This window comes from Chelonia mydas, chromosome 10, assembly GCF_015237465.2.
Source record: "Chelonia mydas isolate rCheMyd1 chromosome 10, rCheMyd1.pri.v2, whole genome shotgun sequence".
NCBI lineage: Eukaryota > Metazoa > Chordata > Testudines > Cheloniidae > Chelonia > Chelonia mydas.
Window position 1 is genome coordinate 71,745,669 of NC_051250.2, and position 17,810 is coordinate 71,763,478.

Sequence of the window (17,810 nt, forward strand, 5' to 3'; positions counted from 1 at the left end):
GAGCGCTGACGTGAACCCGGCACCGGGAAACGGCTGTTCAGTACCGTGGTGGGGGCCTTCGGGGAAGGCCTAGCCTAAGCAGCAGCTGGCCAAGTAGCTTCCATCATGGCTGGGGAGTGATTTGTATAGCAATGTGCTATAATGGTGGGAAGAGAGTTGCTAGAGAATTCCTTACACTCCACATAGATCAGATAATTTTCTACCATCCTCCTCCTCTCCCCTCTCTGCAGGGCACAAGGCCCAAAGTCCACTCTCCAAAGGGCCGCAGGCTTCATTCAGGGTAGCTGCCTCCTCCCCATGGCGGGCAGGGGAGAAGGGGAGGGCATGTCTCCAGCACTCTGCAGAGGGGCTAGCTCCTGTGGAAGGATGAATGGTTCCAGAGAGCTAACCTGCCTGCCTGGGTGAGGATGGTGATGTCAGGTGGTAGGACAAGATGGCCACCCTGTGGTGATTCCTTGCTGGACAGCCGGGAGTTTCAGGCAGCTGCAGCATCGTTCCCTTCTTGGGAGGATGAGTTTCAGAGCACTTTGCTATCACTGTCTGGACTAGCCATGATGACAAAACTACAGGCTGAAACCAGGGGCGTCCTATACTGGTCTGATGGATCATCCTGGGCAGGTGTGTGCCCCCAGCTAGAGAAGGGGTTGATGAAGCCAAACTGCAGTGACTTTGTGACTCCAGAGTCCAGCTATACCACTGGGGCTAAATAATGAAACTCCTGGCAGGTAAAGCTGAGGGATTTTCCTTGTTTCCTGGTGCAGGTTGTCCATGCTGGAGGCTGCTGTTTGCAGTAAAATGGACCCTCTATGGGCAATAGTTGCGGGTAGGAACATCACAGAATTCTGCACAAGGACTTGGCAAGGCACTCAGGGTTGCCAGGTGTCCAGTTTTCGACCAGAATGCCTGGTCAAAAAGGGACCCCGGCGGCTCCGGTCAGCACCACTGACCGGGCCATTAAAAGTCTGGTCGGCGGTGCAGTGGGGCTAAGACAGGCTCCCTGCCTGCCGTGGCTCCGCATGGCTCCCAGAAGCAGCGGCATGTCCCCCCTCAAGCTCCTATGAGTAGGGGCATCCTGGGGGCTCCGCACGCTGCCCGCACCACAAGTGCCAGCTCCGCAGCTCCTATTGTCAGGGAACCGCGGCCAATGGGAGCTGCGGGGGGAGTGCCTGCAGATGGGGCAGTGTGTAGAGCCACCTGGCTGTGCCTCCGCATAGGAGCCAGAAGGGGGACATGCTGCTGCTTCTTGGAGCTGCTTGAGGTAAGCACCACCTGGAGCCTGCACCTCTGACCCCCTCCCACACCCCAGTCCCCTGCCCCAACCCCAGCCCTGATCCCCCTCCCACCCTCTGAAAACCACGGTCCCAGCCCGGAGCACCCTCCTACACCCCAAATCCCTCATCCCCAGCCCCACACCAGAGTCTGCACCCCCAGCCGGAGCCCTCACATGCCCCAGACCCCAACCCCCTGCCCCAGCTGTCACATTTCACTTCAGAGGGGGATGCATTGAAGTGACAGGTAAAGTGAACTCTGTATATCAGGAGCTTGTATATCAGTGTGTTACATTGATAAAGTGCTTTTGGAGCATCCTTCAGGATGAAAGGCACTATATAAATGTAAGTTATTACTATAAAATGGGATCATAACAATGCCACTCTCTTCTGCTGTGGCACTGTATAAATCCAAAAACCCCAGTGTGCTTTACACGCATGTATTGAGTCCCACAAAACCCCTGTAATGTAACTGAATATTACTCCCATTTTATGGATGGGCAAACTGAGACAGAGGTGGATTCTGATTTTGGCCATAGAGTCAAAAGCAGACCTAGGTGTTGTGACTCCCAGTCCCCTGTGCTAATCACTAGTCCACAGTGCTCAGCTGGACACAAAATACTGGAGAGAAATACGCTGGCCTGTGAAAGAGCTTTCCTGTTTTAGAGAGAGCCTCTCAAAACAGTGAAATTGCTTGTAATAGTCAAAGCACTTTCCACGTACTAGATAATGACTCCTTTCAATTCCCCTAGGGAGGAAGTAAAAATATATCCTACCCATTGTACAGACTTAAGAAAGGAAGGAACGTCAAGTGGTTAGGGCATTAGCCTGGAACTTGGGGGAGACAGGTTAAATTCCCAGCTCTTCTAAGACCTCTTGTTTGGCCTTGGGAAAGTCACTTAGCCTCCATCTTTCTCAGTTCCCCATCTGTACAGTGGAGACAATAGCCGCCCAGGGGTGCTGTGAGGACAGATACATTAAAGGTTGTGAGGTGCTCATATACCACAGTAACAGGAGTCAGCTAAATGCCCTAGACAGACTGGGAAACTGAGGCAGAGAGCTGGTATTTCAGGTACTCAGACCACTTGACCCTTCCTCTCTTGATTGTCAAAAGCTTAGAGTTTAAAGTTTGGGTCACAAATACACATTTCCTGAAGCGAGATGCTGAGGAGTTCAGTGTTTCTTCCCACACCCACCTCCCTGTATCTCACTGTCGGGAACTGGGAGATCCAACCTGCTTTGGGGGCATCTGGACTCCTCCTCAGCAGCAGGAAGAAACAGTTATTTCTGCCCTCAGACAAAACAGCCAGTGTCACTGCTCAGGGGTGGCCGGAGCCAAGTCCTTACAGTCTCACTAACATTTTGCCAGCCCAGAGACACGTCTCGGAGCAGGAGGCCCTGAAAATTACCACCTTAGCTGCCATCCAGGAACTGCTCTGGTCCTTCCAGAACAACAACAACAACAACACAGCCCCTACTTTCTGGCTTCTGGCCAGACAGACTCCCTTAATGAGGTTCCCTAATGCAATACGCATAGGAAAGTTGTGGTGGGGAGGGGCGAGAAAGCAAAAGAGCTAGATGGGGATTTTTTTAAAGTCCAGGCTGGCTCAAGAGCTTCTTCCTCTGCCAATTAAATAAAGAGCCAAAGAGAAATTTAATCAAATACACTAATAAAGGAGGCTGCTGCCCTACACAAGGCTGCTGAGAAGGTGTTTGTGGCTCAATAGGCCTTTTTCCCCTTCCTGACTCCACAGGGAGCTTTGGCTGCGGGTGCACATTGACCCTGGGGCTTTGTTGAGATTCCTCCTCACCTTCAATTTCCTCCCAGTGCTTCAGTTTAGGGGAAAACTGGCCATGACCAGTGCTGCGGGGAGGGGTCAGAGCCGCGAGATCTGGGTCCTTCCAGTTGTTTCTTTCAGCTGCTTTCAAGCCCCCAACCACTGGACTGTATTTTTAGTCGTGTCTACACGGCCATGGAGAGATGTGATTGCAGCACGTGTCGCTTTGATCAAATACGTGCCCCAGTAACGCCTCCCGATTACGGTGCAGACATGCCTGCGTGATACTTTCCACATTACGTTTCTCAGCGCCGGCTAATAAAAAGCCAGTGACTTTGTCTCCTCCAGTCGGTAAATGTGTCCAGTAGGTCCAAAGGAGAACATTACTGGGGAAGATGGACTTTGCTGCAATAGCCAAACTATAAGCATGCGGTCCCCAAACCGACCCCCTCCCATGGGGTCGCTGCCAACAGGAGTGCAGATGCTCCCATTGATTCACCTCCCACGCTTTCCTTCCTCTGCAAAGTGACTCTGTAGTGCTGGGGAAGGTGCCACACTGAGCAAAGCCCTGTCCACAGTACAATCCTCCAAACACCCCCTGTGAAGTGGGTAAATATTATTATTCTTATTTTTAAGAGTGGGGAAGTATAGGCAAAGAGATCCAGTGACTTCACCAAGCAAGTTAGTGGCTGAGCCACGAGTCGAACTCTGGAGTCCGGAGTGGACTGCTGGTGACTAATTATCTGTACTGTAAAGGACTTGTCCGTATAGTGCCCTCTGCTGGAGGGGTTAACAGTACAGTCCCGGAGCTATACATTTTTTCACTTGTCCTGCCCGTGATGCAGGATGAATTAAGGTGACTAATGCTGAGTTTCTGTAAAAAAGACAGCTCCAGGACTGTAGGGTTGGGCAAACTAGATCCAATAAAACAGGAAGGGCCTCTGCACTCCCCAGACCTTTAGCCAAAGCTTGAATCTTTACAGAGGTTAATTAGCTTGCCTGATCTGGTGTGCTTCCGAGTTCCAGGTGGTAGTGAAATACTGTGAGAGCGCTAAACGTTCCATTAACCCTCATGGAACCCTCTGGCCGCAGCCTGTTCGTTAGCCAGGCACATCCCAAGCCAGCTGCCCAGAAGGCTCTGCAAGAGATCCAGCTCCTCATCCCAACAGTGCCACACCCAGCTCAGGAAAACTGCAGACTTCAGGGACTCTGATCCATCAATATTTCATCACGTGCCTGCACTCTAATGGAGGCTGGTGTGGGGTGTTTCTCTATCGCTCTTGTGCTTCTCAAAACTTATCTCCTGGACAGCTCTTCGGTTTAAACACAGGTTGTTTGGAGCTAGAGCTGTTAAAAACCAGATGCTCCAGAAGAAGCTTTCCTGTTAAAATATGTTTCAGAGTAGCAGCCGTGTTAGTCTGTATTCGCAAAAAGAAAAGGAGGACTTGTGGCACCTTAGAGACTAACCAATTTATTTGAGCATAAGCTTTCGTGAGCTACAGCTCACTTCATCGGATGTTGGCTCAGCAGCACCATCTTCTGTTTCCCCCTTTTAACAGCCTTCGATGACAATCTTTTTGAAAAAAAAATATGTGTGTGTTTGTCTTGGTTAGCTTAGGGCAAGGGAACATTTTGAATAAGATTGACAGCAATAAGAACAGGAGGACTTGTGGCACCTTAGAGACTAACCAATTTATTGGAGCATAAGCTACAGCTCACTTCATCGGATGCTGTATTTTCCACTGTATGCCTCAGATGAAGTGAGCTGTAGCTCACGAAAGCTTATGCTCCAATAAATTGGTTAGTCTCTAAAGTGCCACAAGTCCTCCTGTTCTTTTTGCGGATACAGACTAACACGGCTACTCCTCTGAAAATTGACAGCAATGTTATCCAGGCTGAGAATCTGAGCCATGAAATAGATAAAGCCCAACAAAGAACTGTGCACACAGCTAGATAAACCTGAGGGAGCGTGGACGGTAAAATCAGATGCCGAGGAGGTTGGGTTCCGAGGTTCTCCTCCTCTCTCTGCCGCCAGCTCACTGGGTGACCTTGGCCAAGCCACTCAAACCCAAAGTGGCCTCTCATTTTGCATGCCTTTATCTTCGGCTGCTCTTCTTTGCTCGCCTTGGGGGCTGAGCACCCACAAGCTCCCATAAGCGTCAAGTGGAGTTGCAGGAGCTCAGCACCCCCGGAAGCCAGGCCCCTGCGTGTATAAAGTTCCATACTTAAAATCAGAGGCTGCTTTGGCAAATCTGCTCCTCGCCCACTCTGTGCCTCACTTCCCCATCTTGCAGGGGGTTCGGGAGGATAAATTCATTGGCACTTGTACAGTTCTTTGAGAGTCTCTGAGGGCAGGTGCTACAGAAGTCCAAAGTATCATTATTTCCAACCTAAACCAACAGAGCAATCTGGGCAACGTGGCTAGAGAATCTCTAGAAATAATGGGAGGGCAACAAGCAACAAACACCAGAGCTGAGGGGGGAAAGGCAGACAGCTGTCCTTAGGAGCGCTGCCTATGGACTTGGAGTGGCCAAAACATGCCACTGGGTCCCTGAACCTCCCAATACAATAAACACCAGTAATAAGTTGTGAGAAATGTACTAGACTAGAGAGTTATTAGGAATTGAAGGAACCATTGATAGATCTAGCTCCCCACAGCATATGGGAATTAGTACAGGGCTTTGCATTATCCATATCAGATCAAGAAGGTGGTTGTAGTCACACCTCACAGACCAAGTTCAAATGCACCACTGTCTCCTCTGAGCTCCTTGGACCATCTCACTTGCCAGTTCTTCCCCATTCCAAAATCCCGCCCCTCCTTCTTTCCTAGGGTCTCTGCCCCACTGCAGTGAGAGCCTCGGTGGGAAGAGTTAAATCTGCACTCTTCATGTTGTTGACGCCCTGGACCATCTTTCCTCCATCTTCCTCTGCCACCTTGACCCACAGAGCCTTATTTAATGTGATGTTTATTATTATTTATTATTTATTTGTATTACTGTAGTGCCTAGGACCCCTGGTCATAGACCAGGACCCCATTGTGCTAGGCGCTGTACAAACACAGAGCAAAAAGATGGTCCCTCCCTCAAGGAGCTTGCAATCTAAGTGCCTCTTGCCTGCATGTTTATGGAGCAGTCACATGTATGTAACTGTATGCAACTAGCTCTAGAGCATTTGGAGATAGCTTCGGAATGAAAGATACTATACATGGGCCAATCCCGCAATCATTTCCTCAAGGGGAACTTAATGAAGCCATTCGGGGCACCAGCCACACAGATCCATCCAGCATCCATAGGGAACCCCGTTGGCTTCCCCTTTGTGGATCCATTTGCAGGAGCCAGCCTAAAGTTGTACTGTATAATTGGCGTGCCTGTAACTCTGTATGCCTTTCATTATCTGTAACTCTGTATGCCTTACTTCTTTGGGGTGTTGTGAGGCTTAATTAAGTCCTCTGGGGAAAGCATTCAGATCCTTGCATGAAAAGTGCTACATGCAGGCAAAGTGTTCTTAGGAAGAAAGCAATAAAGCCTCCAAACCAAAAAAAGGCAGCTGTCTAGCAACAGGCACTCCATGGCAAGGTTCCTGTATCAAGGCAATCAGCTTCTTTTCAATACACATCCCAGGGGAGCACAAGAAATACTTGGAAACCAGCCACAGCGTTCACACCAGCTGCTGATGAATCTTTGTCAGGCTCAAGTTCATTTCAGTTATGGGAAGGAGAGTGATGACCTGATTTGCTGTGGGAGGATCTTAGTAGTTCAGGGGGCCCCAGGAGTGTAGGTAGCAATAATGAATTAATTAATGCATAGCATTGACAAATAGTCCAGCACTTTACATTTTCAACGCACTGTACAGCCATTGCCTAGCTGAGTGTTTAAGTGCAGATTCTTTCCTCTCTCATGTTTTGATATGTATACATTGATTTTTTTAAGGTCCACATAAACTCCAATTTAATGTACAGGGTATTCAGATGAACTGATGGGGATAAATAAAATAGATGCAGCCTAGTAAGTAAATCTTTGTTACTGCTGCATTGATCACATCTCACCACTAGAGGACTTACCACTGTACCTTTTGGTGCTTCTCCAACAGCAGTCTTCTAGGATCCTTATATAATTAAATGCATATAATTAACGCCTTGCACTGGTGTAAGTGATGACACTGTGCCCTGTATAACATGTCACCATTTACACCCATGCAAATTAGGGGCAAGCTGCCCAGTCAGAATGGCAGCGTTTCATGTCCACTTTGCACGGGCATAAGTGGACTGCGAGAGGTGCAGGGCAATGGAGAATCTGGCCCAAGAAAACCAGGGGAAAGCACTGGACCTTCCTCAAGGCTTTGTGAGAAAGAAATGGGTTTGCAAGCTGATTTAGAAGAGCAGAAGGAGGGATGCCCACAAGTGACGATGGAGCTGCAGACGCACAGACACAAACGGTGCCCTTTTCTTCTGCCTCTGCAAACCCCACACTCCAAAGGTCCCTTAGACCAGTGCTACTCAAAGTGGTGGTCCGTGGACCAGTGCCCATCCGCGAGCCATCGGCTGCCAGTCTGCGCGCACATTGGGGAAAAAAATTGCAGGTTCCCCAGGTCAGATAGCTTGAGAAGCACTGCCTTAGACAGTGAGATGGGAGGTGGGGCACAGGCAGTCAGAGCACGACAGGGGCTGCAGTGAAACAGAGGAGGGTGCTCTCGGGGGCTCTTTGGGTTTTAAATGTGTAGTGAAGCTCAGCACCCAGGTCCTCCAATGGCATTTAGGTGCCTAACTCCCACTGATTTCAATGGGAATTAGGCACCTAAATACTGTTGAGGATCTGGTCCCAGGAGCTTATTGTTCTTGGTGCTCCTCTCCCAGCCTAGGGAAGGCTAAATGTGTCCTCAGCCTCCTAGCCCCTGGGGTTCAAAAGGCTTAGTAATAAAAGTATTTTCTCTTCTGTGACATCTCCTGTCTGAGGATTGCAAAGCTCTTTCCAAAGAGCAATAAAGAGAGCCTGAGAGGCAGGGAAGCATCCGCACCCCCCTTATTACAGATGGGGAAACTGAGGCACAAGCAGAGCAGAGATGTGTCCAAGATCATCACAGTGAAGTCCTATTTATGGCAAACCTGTGCATGGGGGTTTAGAGAAAGTAACCACAACCACCAGACTGGGTGGGCTCCCCTCTCGTTCTAGTGCTGGTCCCTCCAAGCCAGGCCCTTTGCCAGGGCACCACCACCAGGGGACGCTTTAACTGCTGCTGTCCGTGTTCTGAGGATACAAACAGGATTTTGCTTTCCCGGGGTAATCATCTGGATGATCACTAAAAACAGAAGATGTGGTGCAGGTAACAGACTCACCCTCAACCCAGACCTTTGACCTCTGCAACATATTGATCTTGCCCATGCCTGTGTGTGTCTATCTAACTGCCATGTGACATGCTCTCTGTTTACAGGTTTAGTTCTCATCTGTCTCCTTTCTTTCGCTGCCCACCACCATCAGAATCAGTCTCAGAGGAGTCTCTAATACTTAAATGTCACAGACCCGCTAATGACTTTCTGAGCACGGGAGAGACAATTACTTGTCATGTCCGATCAACACAGAGAAACATCAAGGAAAGTGGACTGTGGCTAAAAGGGAAAGAAAATAAAAGAGGCCAGAGGACTGTGACAGCTCAAGTGAAAGGAAAGCATTGCAGGGTGAGAACAGCTAACAAGGGTCCTGGCAGCTGTGGGAAGTGACTGTATTGAGAAGGTTTGGCACCTCATCAGCAGACAGATAACAAAGCTGGCCAGGGAGTGGCATTTTATAATTTGCACACAGGTGAGGGCTGAGATGACTGTCCTTTTCTTTTAAAAACATTTCTAAAAAATGACTAATGCCAATTTGTAAGAAGGATCTGAACAAGCAGGTTTTTCGCACTTTAGGAGCTGCTGCCGTGACAGGTTCCTGGAAGGAATCTGTTTTGGCCACCTGAAAGTGACAAGTCCTGAGAGGACTGGAAATATCAAACCCAGAAACCAACACACAATTTCCTGAGGGACTAAAGGAAACAAATCAGAGATGGAGTGCTAGGAGAAGAGATGGCAAAGTGGGCATAAGCATTAGGGGAGAGCCAGTGGTCATATCACAGGATGGGGAACCAGGACTCCTGAGTTTCATTTCTGGCTCTGCTCCTGACTTGCTGAGTGATGCTAGGGACAAGTCACCTCTGCCCCAATTTACCCATCTGTAAAATGGCTATACTAATGCAACAGCATGGGTTCACCCCAGTATGTGATCAGCCTAGGGGGATCATGGGCTCATGAGGCAGATGCTGTAGGCATATTGGGAGTGCTGCCTTTTGGCTGAACTGTAAAGCTAAGATCCTGACCACTTGCAGTCTGAGTTCCCCTGGCACTTTTTTTCAAGAGCTGTAAGATGCTCATATACCACAGTAACAGCCCCAGTATCCTTGGGGTATCTGCGTAATTATATCCAGATCTAGCTATCTATCAGTGGCACTTATATGGCCCCCTTATGGCAGAACCTCTCAGCCTTCAGTGCATGACACAAGTCATCAACATGTATGACAAAGGCTGAAATGGGGGACACCTTGGTTTTATTGCATGATTCACCATAACTGAGACCAGAATGGTTGTTAACTATAGAACCTGAGTGAAGACTGTTTCCTCACTAAGTGAAACAGGTAATCCAGTTTTGCAATCTGTTACAGATAGGCATGGGCTGGAAGGTCCTACCGAGAATACTGGGAAGCAGGGGGCTTGGAAAGAAGGACCTAGGCTTCCCACTGGGTTTCAGGGGAACAGATAATGTGGGGGGGTGGTCGCTGCCCAGTTGAACTCAGGTTGCTCCTACCCATTCTGGCCCTACCTATGTGCAGGGCTCCATTGCTGCCTTGAAAGATTTTCTCCCTCTAACTCCATGAGTAGCTCTGGGCTCCTGCTCCCCTCTAAGGAGCAGAGAGAAGGAGCCCAACACAGCAGCTGGAGGCCTGCCCCTGCTTTTCCTCCTCTCTCCCTCCCGTGAATAATGAAGCAGCCCAACCCGCTCACTGCTTAATAAGGCCTCCCCTATCCTAAGACTGCGCTCAGCCCCTGGAGTCCCTCTCCTTCAGGAAGCAAGGGTCCAGAGTTGCAGTGCAGTGTCTTCTCCTCCTCCTTCTTTCATCCCCACCAATCAGCTTGTCCTGAGAGTGCACCACAACAGGGAGGCAGTAGCAGGCCAGTAAAGAGGGCTGATTTCATCATTCTACCTCCCTCAATTCCCTTTGCTATTTCAGCTGAACACACTTCCTCTCCTAAACTTTTGCATAACATCACCATCACTGTGCATTCTTATGCAGAATCACTGCAACTCAGTGATGGGTGAAGCGACCCTAGTATACTGGGGGTGGGGTTGGACAGGGAAGGAAAAAAGAGGAGCAAAGCTCTCCCTCCACTAAGAAGAGGGATAAGCTATTACCAGCAGGAGAGTGAGTTTGTGGCGGGGGGTGTGAGAAAACCTGGATTTGTGCTGGAAATGGCCCAACTTGATTATCATACACATTGTAAGGAGAGTGACCACTTTAGATAAGCTATTACCAGCAGGAGGGTGGGGTGGGAGGAGGTATTTTTTCATGCTTTGTGTGTATATAATAAGATCTTCTACACTTTCCACAGTATGCATCCGATGAAGTGAGCTGTAGCTCACGAAAGCTTATGCTCAAATAAATTGGTTAGTGTCTAAGGTGCCACAAGTACTCCTTTTCTTTTTAAGAAGAGGGGAGGCTCCCCTTCCCTTTCCTGACTTAGGCAAATAGTGTTCCCCCCACAGCTAATGCAGTGAGAGCTCCTCCTTCTGTTTAAATCTAATTAACCCGTTAGTAGGGCAGGAGATTGCTCCTGAGAGGTGCTGAGCACCTGTACCTCAGATGCAGGTGCTCAGCACCTTCCAGGATCATGCCCACTTCAGCATGAAAAGTGCTATAAATATAGAATTATAAATGAAAATAAATATAAAACCCCACTATTTTACTTACATTTATTTACAGAGGTTTCCCAAAAACACAATGGCCTACCTTTTTTTTAATAGGGCAGCAGGATTTTCCTTTGGCACCGGTAACCATAAACTGTCCAGCATGCAAATAACTCATCTGAGTGCTGTCTCTGCATTAAAAATGCTAGAATAATTTTACTGTCAGGTAAGAGAGAATGGCGATCTCTCTGCCAGTTTTTAATAGGGTGATGTCCACTTGTCTGTCAGACAGATATTCTTGTGCTATGCTGAAGGCAGTATGCTTGCATCATGATTACAATTGACTACAGAAATACTTAATCATTAAAGGAAGACTGGCACATCAAAGATGACACCCAATTTTGCTTTTGTAAAAACAGGCTAACATAAGTAAGCTAAGCTAACAATGGGTGTGTGTATGTGTGTGTTAAATTGTATTTCTTTGAGAAGTAGTATCTGATCCATATGCATACTCACAAAGTAAAGCAGAGTAAAGGTTGCACATGAAACTTTAATTGTGACTTTTCATACTTTTGAATACTTCATTCAAAAGTAGTCCCTTTCTCTTAACATTGCTTTTTGTATGGAATTTACTAGGTGTAGTTAAAAACACTGTTGAGGCATGAAACATAAGAAGGATATCCATTCTCCAAGATTTAAAATTGGCTTGCAAAACCTTGATAATGTGCATACATTTCATTCTCTGGAGCTATTTGGCTAGATGTAAGCCCAATACTCTGTTTCATCCACCACAGGAAATCTGTAGACGAGAGCCCATTCCCCACACACTTTAAGAAGTTTGCAGGCTCTTTAGTGGCTCTCAAGGGCCCTCAGAGCCTGAAATCCACCTTAAAAAAGGATGATCAGTTTAGACAAAATATATTGGGCCAAGTCTTACAGTCCTTACCATTGACTTACCTGGGAGTTTTACACAAATAAATCCTAAATACTTCAGGATTTGGACCACTGACAATTAAGAATTTGCAGAAAGATACAAGAGTCTGATCTGAGCGTAACAAGCCGAGGAAACAATTCTACTGCAGCTGTGTAGTTTATTATCTAGTACAATACCTCTCAGTGCAAGGCCAGAGAGTGTCAATAAGGCAGGGTAATCTGCATGCCACTCACCGGAATGTATATTAACCCTTCAGCCTAGTGAAGGGAATGCTGCAGGGAAAGCTTCGCTTTTACAGGGCGTGGGGGAGATTTGAGGGGATGTGTGTGTGTTGGGTGGTGGAAGGGGCTTGCGGGAAGGGCTCAAGGGACAGACAACCAAGTGGGTGCCTGAATAACACTAGATGGCAGCAGCCCATTTCCTTCAGGACTTGTCCTCCTGCAGTGCAGTGGGCCCTGTAGACGTTTCCATGGTAACAGGCCCTGATGTGCATCACCTAAAAAGCAGGAAAGGAAAAGAGAAAGATGATCTCCAAAAGGGGGTGAGGGGAGGAGGGAGAACTGGTGCCTTTGTTAAGGAGCAGGCAAATATGTAAATTGTCAAGGTCACTAAAGTGTTGGCCTCTGGACTCCATCCCAGTGATGCACAGTGAGACACTGCTTCCCCCCTGCCCCTCTTAAGTGTAAATGTGTTAATGCCCTCTCCCAGCACAGCTCACGCTCTTTGAGAAAGGAGCAAGGTCCAGCGGAGGAGAGCTGAGAGGGCGATAAATGGCAGAGGAATGATTTAGGACAGATCATTGTCAATTTTACAGCTCACATGCAATATTATTAACAGCTGCAGTGCATTAGGACAGTTTAATGTCTGATTTACATCCTGGGTAGAAGGACTACAGCCTGCTCCTGCTGGCTGACAGAATAGGGCTTTTCTACCTCTCTCCTCTATGATCTATAAACTAGAATCCATGTGAGTTCAGGTTTATTTTCTTTCACATTTTCTGCCTCATTTCATTCTGTCCCCTCAAGAATTAGTAGGACAGTAATTTAATTTTCCCATGGTCCTTAACACTCTTAGCAAGTGTGACAGATTAACAGCCCCTTCCTGTGATTTCTTAATTGTTTTTATTACTTTTCCTTGGGACAGAGGGGTATATTTTTAACTCAGTAGCAGGGATTAAGGCTCCATGCAATGAAATGGATTTGTAACTCCACTGTGTGTGCCCCATGCAAGTGTTTCCTGATAGCTCTGCATGTCAGTTTTTGTTACATTATAGATTTTACCAATATATATTATGTGTTTGGGTACTACAGTGATTGGTACAATAGACAGCATAGGCAGACAGATGTTTCAATAACTTCATCTCAGGGTAGAAGGGATATCGGTCTGAGGATATTAATCAGATTAAGAAGGAATGCTGAGCACTTTTCACGATTTCTTCACATTTCGACAGGATGTGCTACGAAACCAAAGAATTTATGTGACAAGAAGGGAATAGACAGCACTGACCTTGGGAAGCAGATTACAGCACCCTGCTGAAATGGTTCCACCCCCAAACAAAATATCTCTGTGTTTACACAACAGGAAAGATGTGATGCAGACTCTTAAAACCCAGGAGTTTAAGGTTAATGCTGCAGTCTCAGGAAAATCCAGGAAAATGAAGGCCTACACGTTCCCTTTCATTACCTGGCCTTGGAGAGTCAGTGCCATATTCACCTCTGTCTTGGCCCAACATTTCCATGCACAGCAACAGGTGTTTGGAACAGATCTGTGTCTTCTTTCAGTTGCCATTGTGCTGCAAGGAGGCACAGAGTACTTCATAGTGACACAATAAGGATGGAGATCAGATCCTTCCGTTCAGGATGCGATCGCTGAGTAAAGGGAGACTCTCCATTGGCTGGTAGCAGATTAAGGGTTATGACATGGATTTGAGCAATTTTGGTTCCATCCAGAAGAGGGAAGTGGCACCAATATGATAACATATAAACCAGATTCTTACAAACTCCTCACACTGAATGAGGGGACAATACAGCCCCTAGTGCTCCGTTTTCAGAGGGACTCTGAATGGTGCATGTGTAAAACCTCCATTTGCACACACGGACTAAGCAGTTACACAACCCCCACATGTGTACAAATCAGAGGACAGGCTCCAAGTATCAGCCTGATAACTCCCCACGCTGAATGTCTCTTTGTTTTCTATTTGAACAGTAGCTTTAACAGAAGGTGGATTATCAAAACTGATGGGACAATCCAAACAGTTCAGTACTGTAACTATTGTATGCATGTAATGTAAATGCATTCGAGTGCTGTGCTGACCTGCAGTGTTCAGGGATGGAACCAAACTCCCCAAGGGAGCCAGTATGTTCAGAGCTGTGAATCTGGCTCTAGCCTACCTCTGATATTTACATCTGTTCTTCCTCCAAAGGTTGATTGTTTACCCAATGAACTGTAATAACATCGATCACAGCAGCCAAAGGTGGAAAATACTTATTTTAATCCAGATTCTACTAATGGCAGTGCAGTTACCTGATCAACCAAATGATCCAGGGCAGCTGACTCGTGCTATTCCTGAAATAGGACAAATTCCTGCCCCTAATGGTATGAGTCATGCTGGGGAAAGGGGAAATAGAGTGGTGCCCGCCATACATTATTGACAAGAGCTGTAATGTCAGCAGAGGGAAGGATGAATCATGCTGGGATGGCTTCATGTGGGCTACCCAGCTGGAGCCCTGTCCATATCCTCTAGCTATTTTGGGGGATGGAGGGCATTGGCCAGAATGGTAGCTATTGAGCTTCCAAGTGCTAGGTTGGAATCCTCCCCTACTGCTGCATGAGTGTTGGCATGGAACTGCTCCCTGCTGCCTCTGCCTGCAGTAGGACACCACAGAGCAGAGGACAGGTTGGCTGTTGAGATGAGAGGTGAGTAGGAGCAACAATACGTCATAAATGTAAGAGGCGTCATTCAGCTGAGCTGAAACTCAGCAGCCTCAGCAAGTGAGATACAGTGCTCCCAGCCCCTGCTGTCCTGAAGGCACGGAATAAAGCACAGTCTAGAACTGCAACCTCCCAGATGGCTGTTAGGCTGCTGGGCTCCTGCGTTGGCACTTTTTTAGTGTGTGATTCTTGTGCAGCTGTGGTTCTGTGCGGGTCAATACTACCGCCACTGATACTTAAAAACCCAAACCCTGAAGTCATTTTAGTTGGTTGTACAGTAGCTGATCTTTAACTGCAGGATTTGGGCTGTTATCTCCCCCCCACACTTTTTTTTTTTAATTAATAATAAAAAATCCCCCCAGCCAGATGTATTTTACCAAGGATTACTTAAACCAATGAGCATTCTCAGGCTCAGATCTTGTATGTTTCAGTCAGGAGTGGATTTTTATAGCCCATTTATACTAGCACTGGAAGTGCGGGGGGAGGGGAGGGGAGGAGGGAAGGTGCTTTAATGGAAGTGCTGACACAACTTCACCTGCATGGCAACCCTGCTAAAGACAGACACAGCCCGAGGGGAGTTGATTTGGCAGATTATGTGTAATTGATCTTGGGGCAGGCTTGATGCAAAGGCTCTTCAAAAATAACCTCAAAAAGAAAAGGAGGACTTGTGGCACCTTAGAGACTAACAAATTTATCTGAGCATAAGCTTTGGTGAGCTACAGCTCACTTCATCGGATGCGTGATGAATGTAACTTATCCTAAAAATAAACACTCAAAGTCCAAGCCTACTCCCATTGAACTCTTGCAGACTTCAGTGCGATCGCAGGCTAGGGCCCAAGGTATTGCTCAGCCAGGGCGATACTGTGGAGGCAATGGGTATTCATTACACAGGATGTGGTTGAAAGGATTGGGCCTGATTTATTAATACTGAACACCTGGTACATGAGATACACAGACGAGGAGTGAGTAGAAACTGGCCCAGCTTGAAGAGCAATTCTCTTTGTCTAAAGACAGTTCTCTTTTATGCACTGTCCTCCTATCCTATCCCATCCCCTTGCTTGTTCAACAGACAGAGCTATTGGCTGCCGTATGCCAGCCCTGAATTTAACATGTGACAATTTTCTGGGGTGCATTTGGCCCGTGGGGACACACTATGAGAGATTTCAGAGTAGCAGCCGTGTTAGTCTGTATTCGCAAAAAGAAAAGGAGTACTTGTGGCACCTTAGAGCCTAACAAATACTCCACTGCATGCATCTGATGAAGTGAGCTGTAGCTCACGAAAGCTTATGCTCAAATAAATTTGTTTGTCTCTATGGTGCCACAAGTATTCCTTTTCTTTTTGTGGATACAGACTAACACAGCTGCTACTCTGAAACCTGTCACAATACGTTGGCATTTAACTATACATAAAACCTGTTATCTGTAGACCTAATACTACTTCAAACACTTATTAAGCTACACACACCTCTGATCCCAACAATATTGTTATCCTCATTTTAAAGATACAGAAACCTAAGCCAGCTTTTGAGAGAACCTGGGCTCCTTTAAGGCTTGGGGTAAAAATGGTCGGAATTCAGCAGTTTTTTATGTTTCATTTAGAGCTTTGGGATTTATTCAAACCCTGAGATCCCAATCGGTTTGCACAAATGCCCAGCAAGTGAGGCAGGGGTCTGATGGGACTTTGCCTTCCAGGCAGCTTTCAAAACCTGCTAGCCAGGCGTTCCATTCCCTTTTGCAGACGAAATGTTTTGTTCTCATTCCAACCCAGAGTGAAACCAAATTTCAAAATGTCAAAATCCTTTACAAAACAGAATTACCTTTCTCCCACCCTGTGAGCCTGGCTTTATAGAAGGAATTTACATTTAGCTCCTCCTGCTTCCTGGTAATAATGACCAGAGAGAGAGAGGACATGTTAGAACAGGGATTGGCAATCTTTGGCACGTGGCTGGCCAGGGTAAGCCTCCTGGCAGGCTGGGCCAGTTTGTTTACCTGCCGCGTCCACAGGTTCGGCCAATCGCAGCTCCCACTGGCTGCTGTTCGCCGTCCCAGGCCAATGGGGGCTGCGGGAAGCAGCGCGGGGCCGAGGGACATGCTGGCTGCCATTCCTGCAGCCCCCATTGGCCTGGAACGGCGAACTGCAGCCAGTGGGAGCCACAATCAGCCAAATCTGCAGACGCAGACGCAGGCTGGTTAGGTTGGTTACAAAGGTTGCCAATCCCTGTGTTAGATCTAGCTAAGGCAGCTTCTATGACAGGGCTCAGAGAGAGGACAGTCAGTAGCTAAGGCTGGGGCTCTTAAAGTTATCCACATTCCTGTGAAAATAATACCTGATGTTTGGAAAACTGGACTGTGTTAGTAAACAAGGAATCCTAATAAAGCTGAGATGCCTTTCTGTTCAATTCCACTGTGTTTGTGTATTTACTAAACTCTGGGCCTTTTGCCTACTGCCTCCCTTCTCATGGCCTTGGAACGCCAACAGAAAATTCCACCTACAGCTACATACAGGGCGAGTATGATCCCACTCTTCTGATTGAGGAAGGGATGATTACTCTTGGAACACAGTGACTGGGGCAAACCTGGGAACTTCCCACTCGGACACCTGCCTGTTCCACCATTAAACATTACTGCATAGCTGCAAAGCTGTTAAACTGTGAAGATCCGAATCAATCAGTCAGAATGATCTGCTACCAGCTGGTGGGCACACTAGTAGGTTCTTTTAGAGGCGTCTTTGTAGTGGGACTTCTGTACTGGAAGAGGGTATAATTCCTTTTTAGAGCTTTCAGAAGAGTTGTTAGAAACCAGAGCCCTTTACATTTCACATGAGGTGGCTTATCTATCACGTTTCATTTTCCAAGCAGTTCCAAAAGATCACGAGATAGCAACCAAGCAGCAACCGCTGTTACCGTATATCTTTGTTTAGAAGTCGCAGCTTCTAATTATGTTTCCCCTTAGGACTTTAATATTGAAGGCA

At 47.3% G+C, this 17,810-nt stretch overlaps 1 long non-coding RNA gene across 1 annotated transcript in view; it reads right to left on the reverse strand.

Moving 5' to 3' along the window:
• Nucleotides 1-11,590: 11,590 nt before the first annotated feature.
• LOC114019613 overlaps nt 11,591-17,810 on the reverse strand; it is a 31,816-nt gene continuing 25,596 nt past the window's right edge. Inside the window, exons 2-3 of the long non-coding RNA XR_003564646.3 lie at nt 13,592-13,700; nt 11,591-12,404 (exon numbers count right to left, since the gene is read on the reverse strand). This is a non-coding gene — a long non-coding RNA (uncharacterized LOC114019613). The remainder of the gene's footprint in view (nt 12,405-13,591; nt 13,701-17,810) is intronic.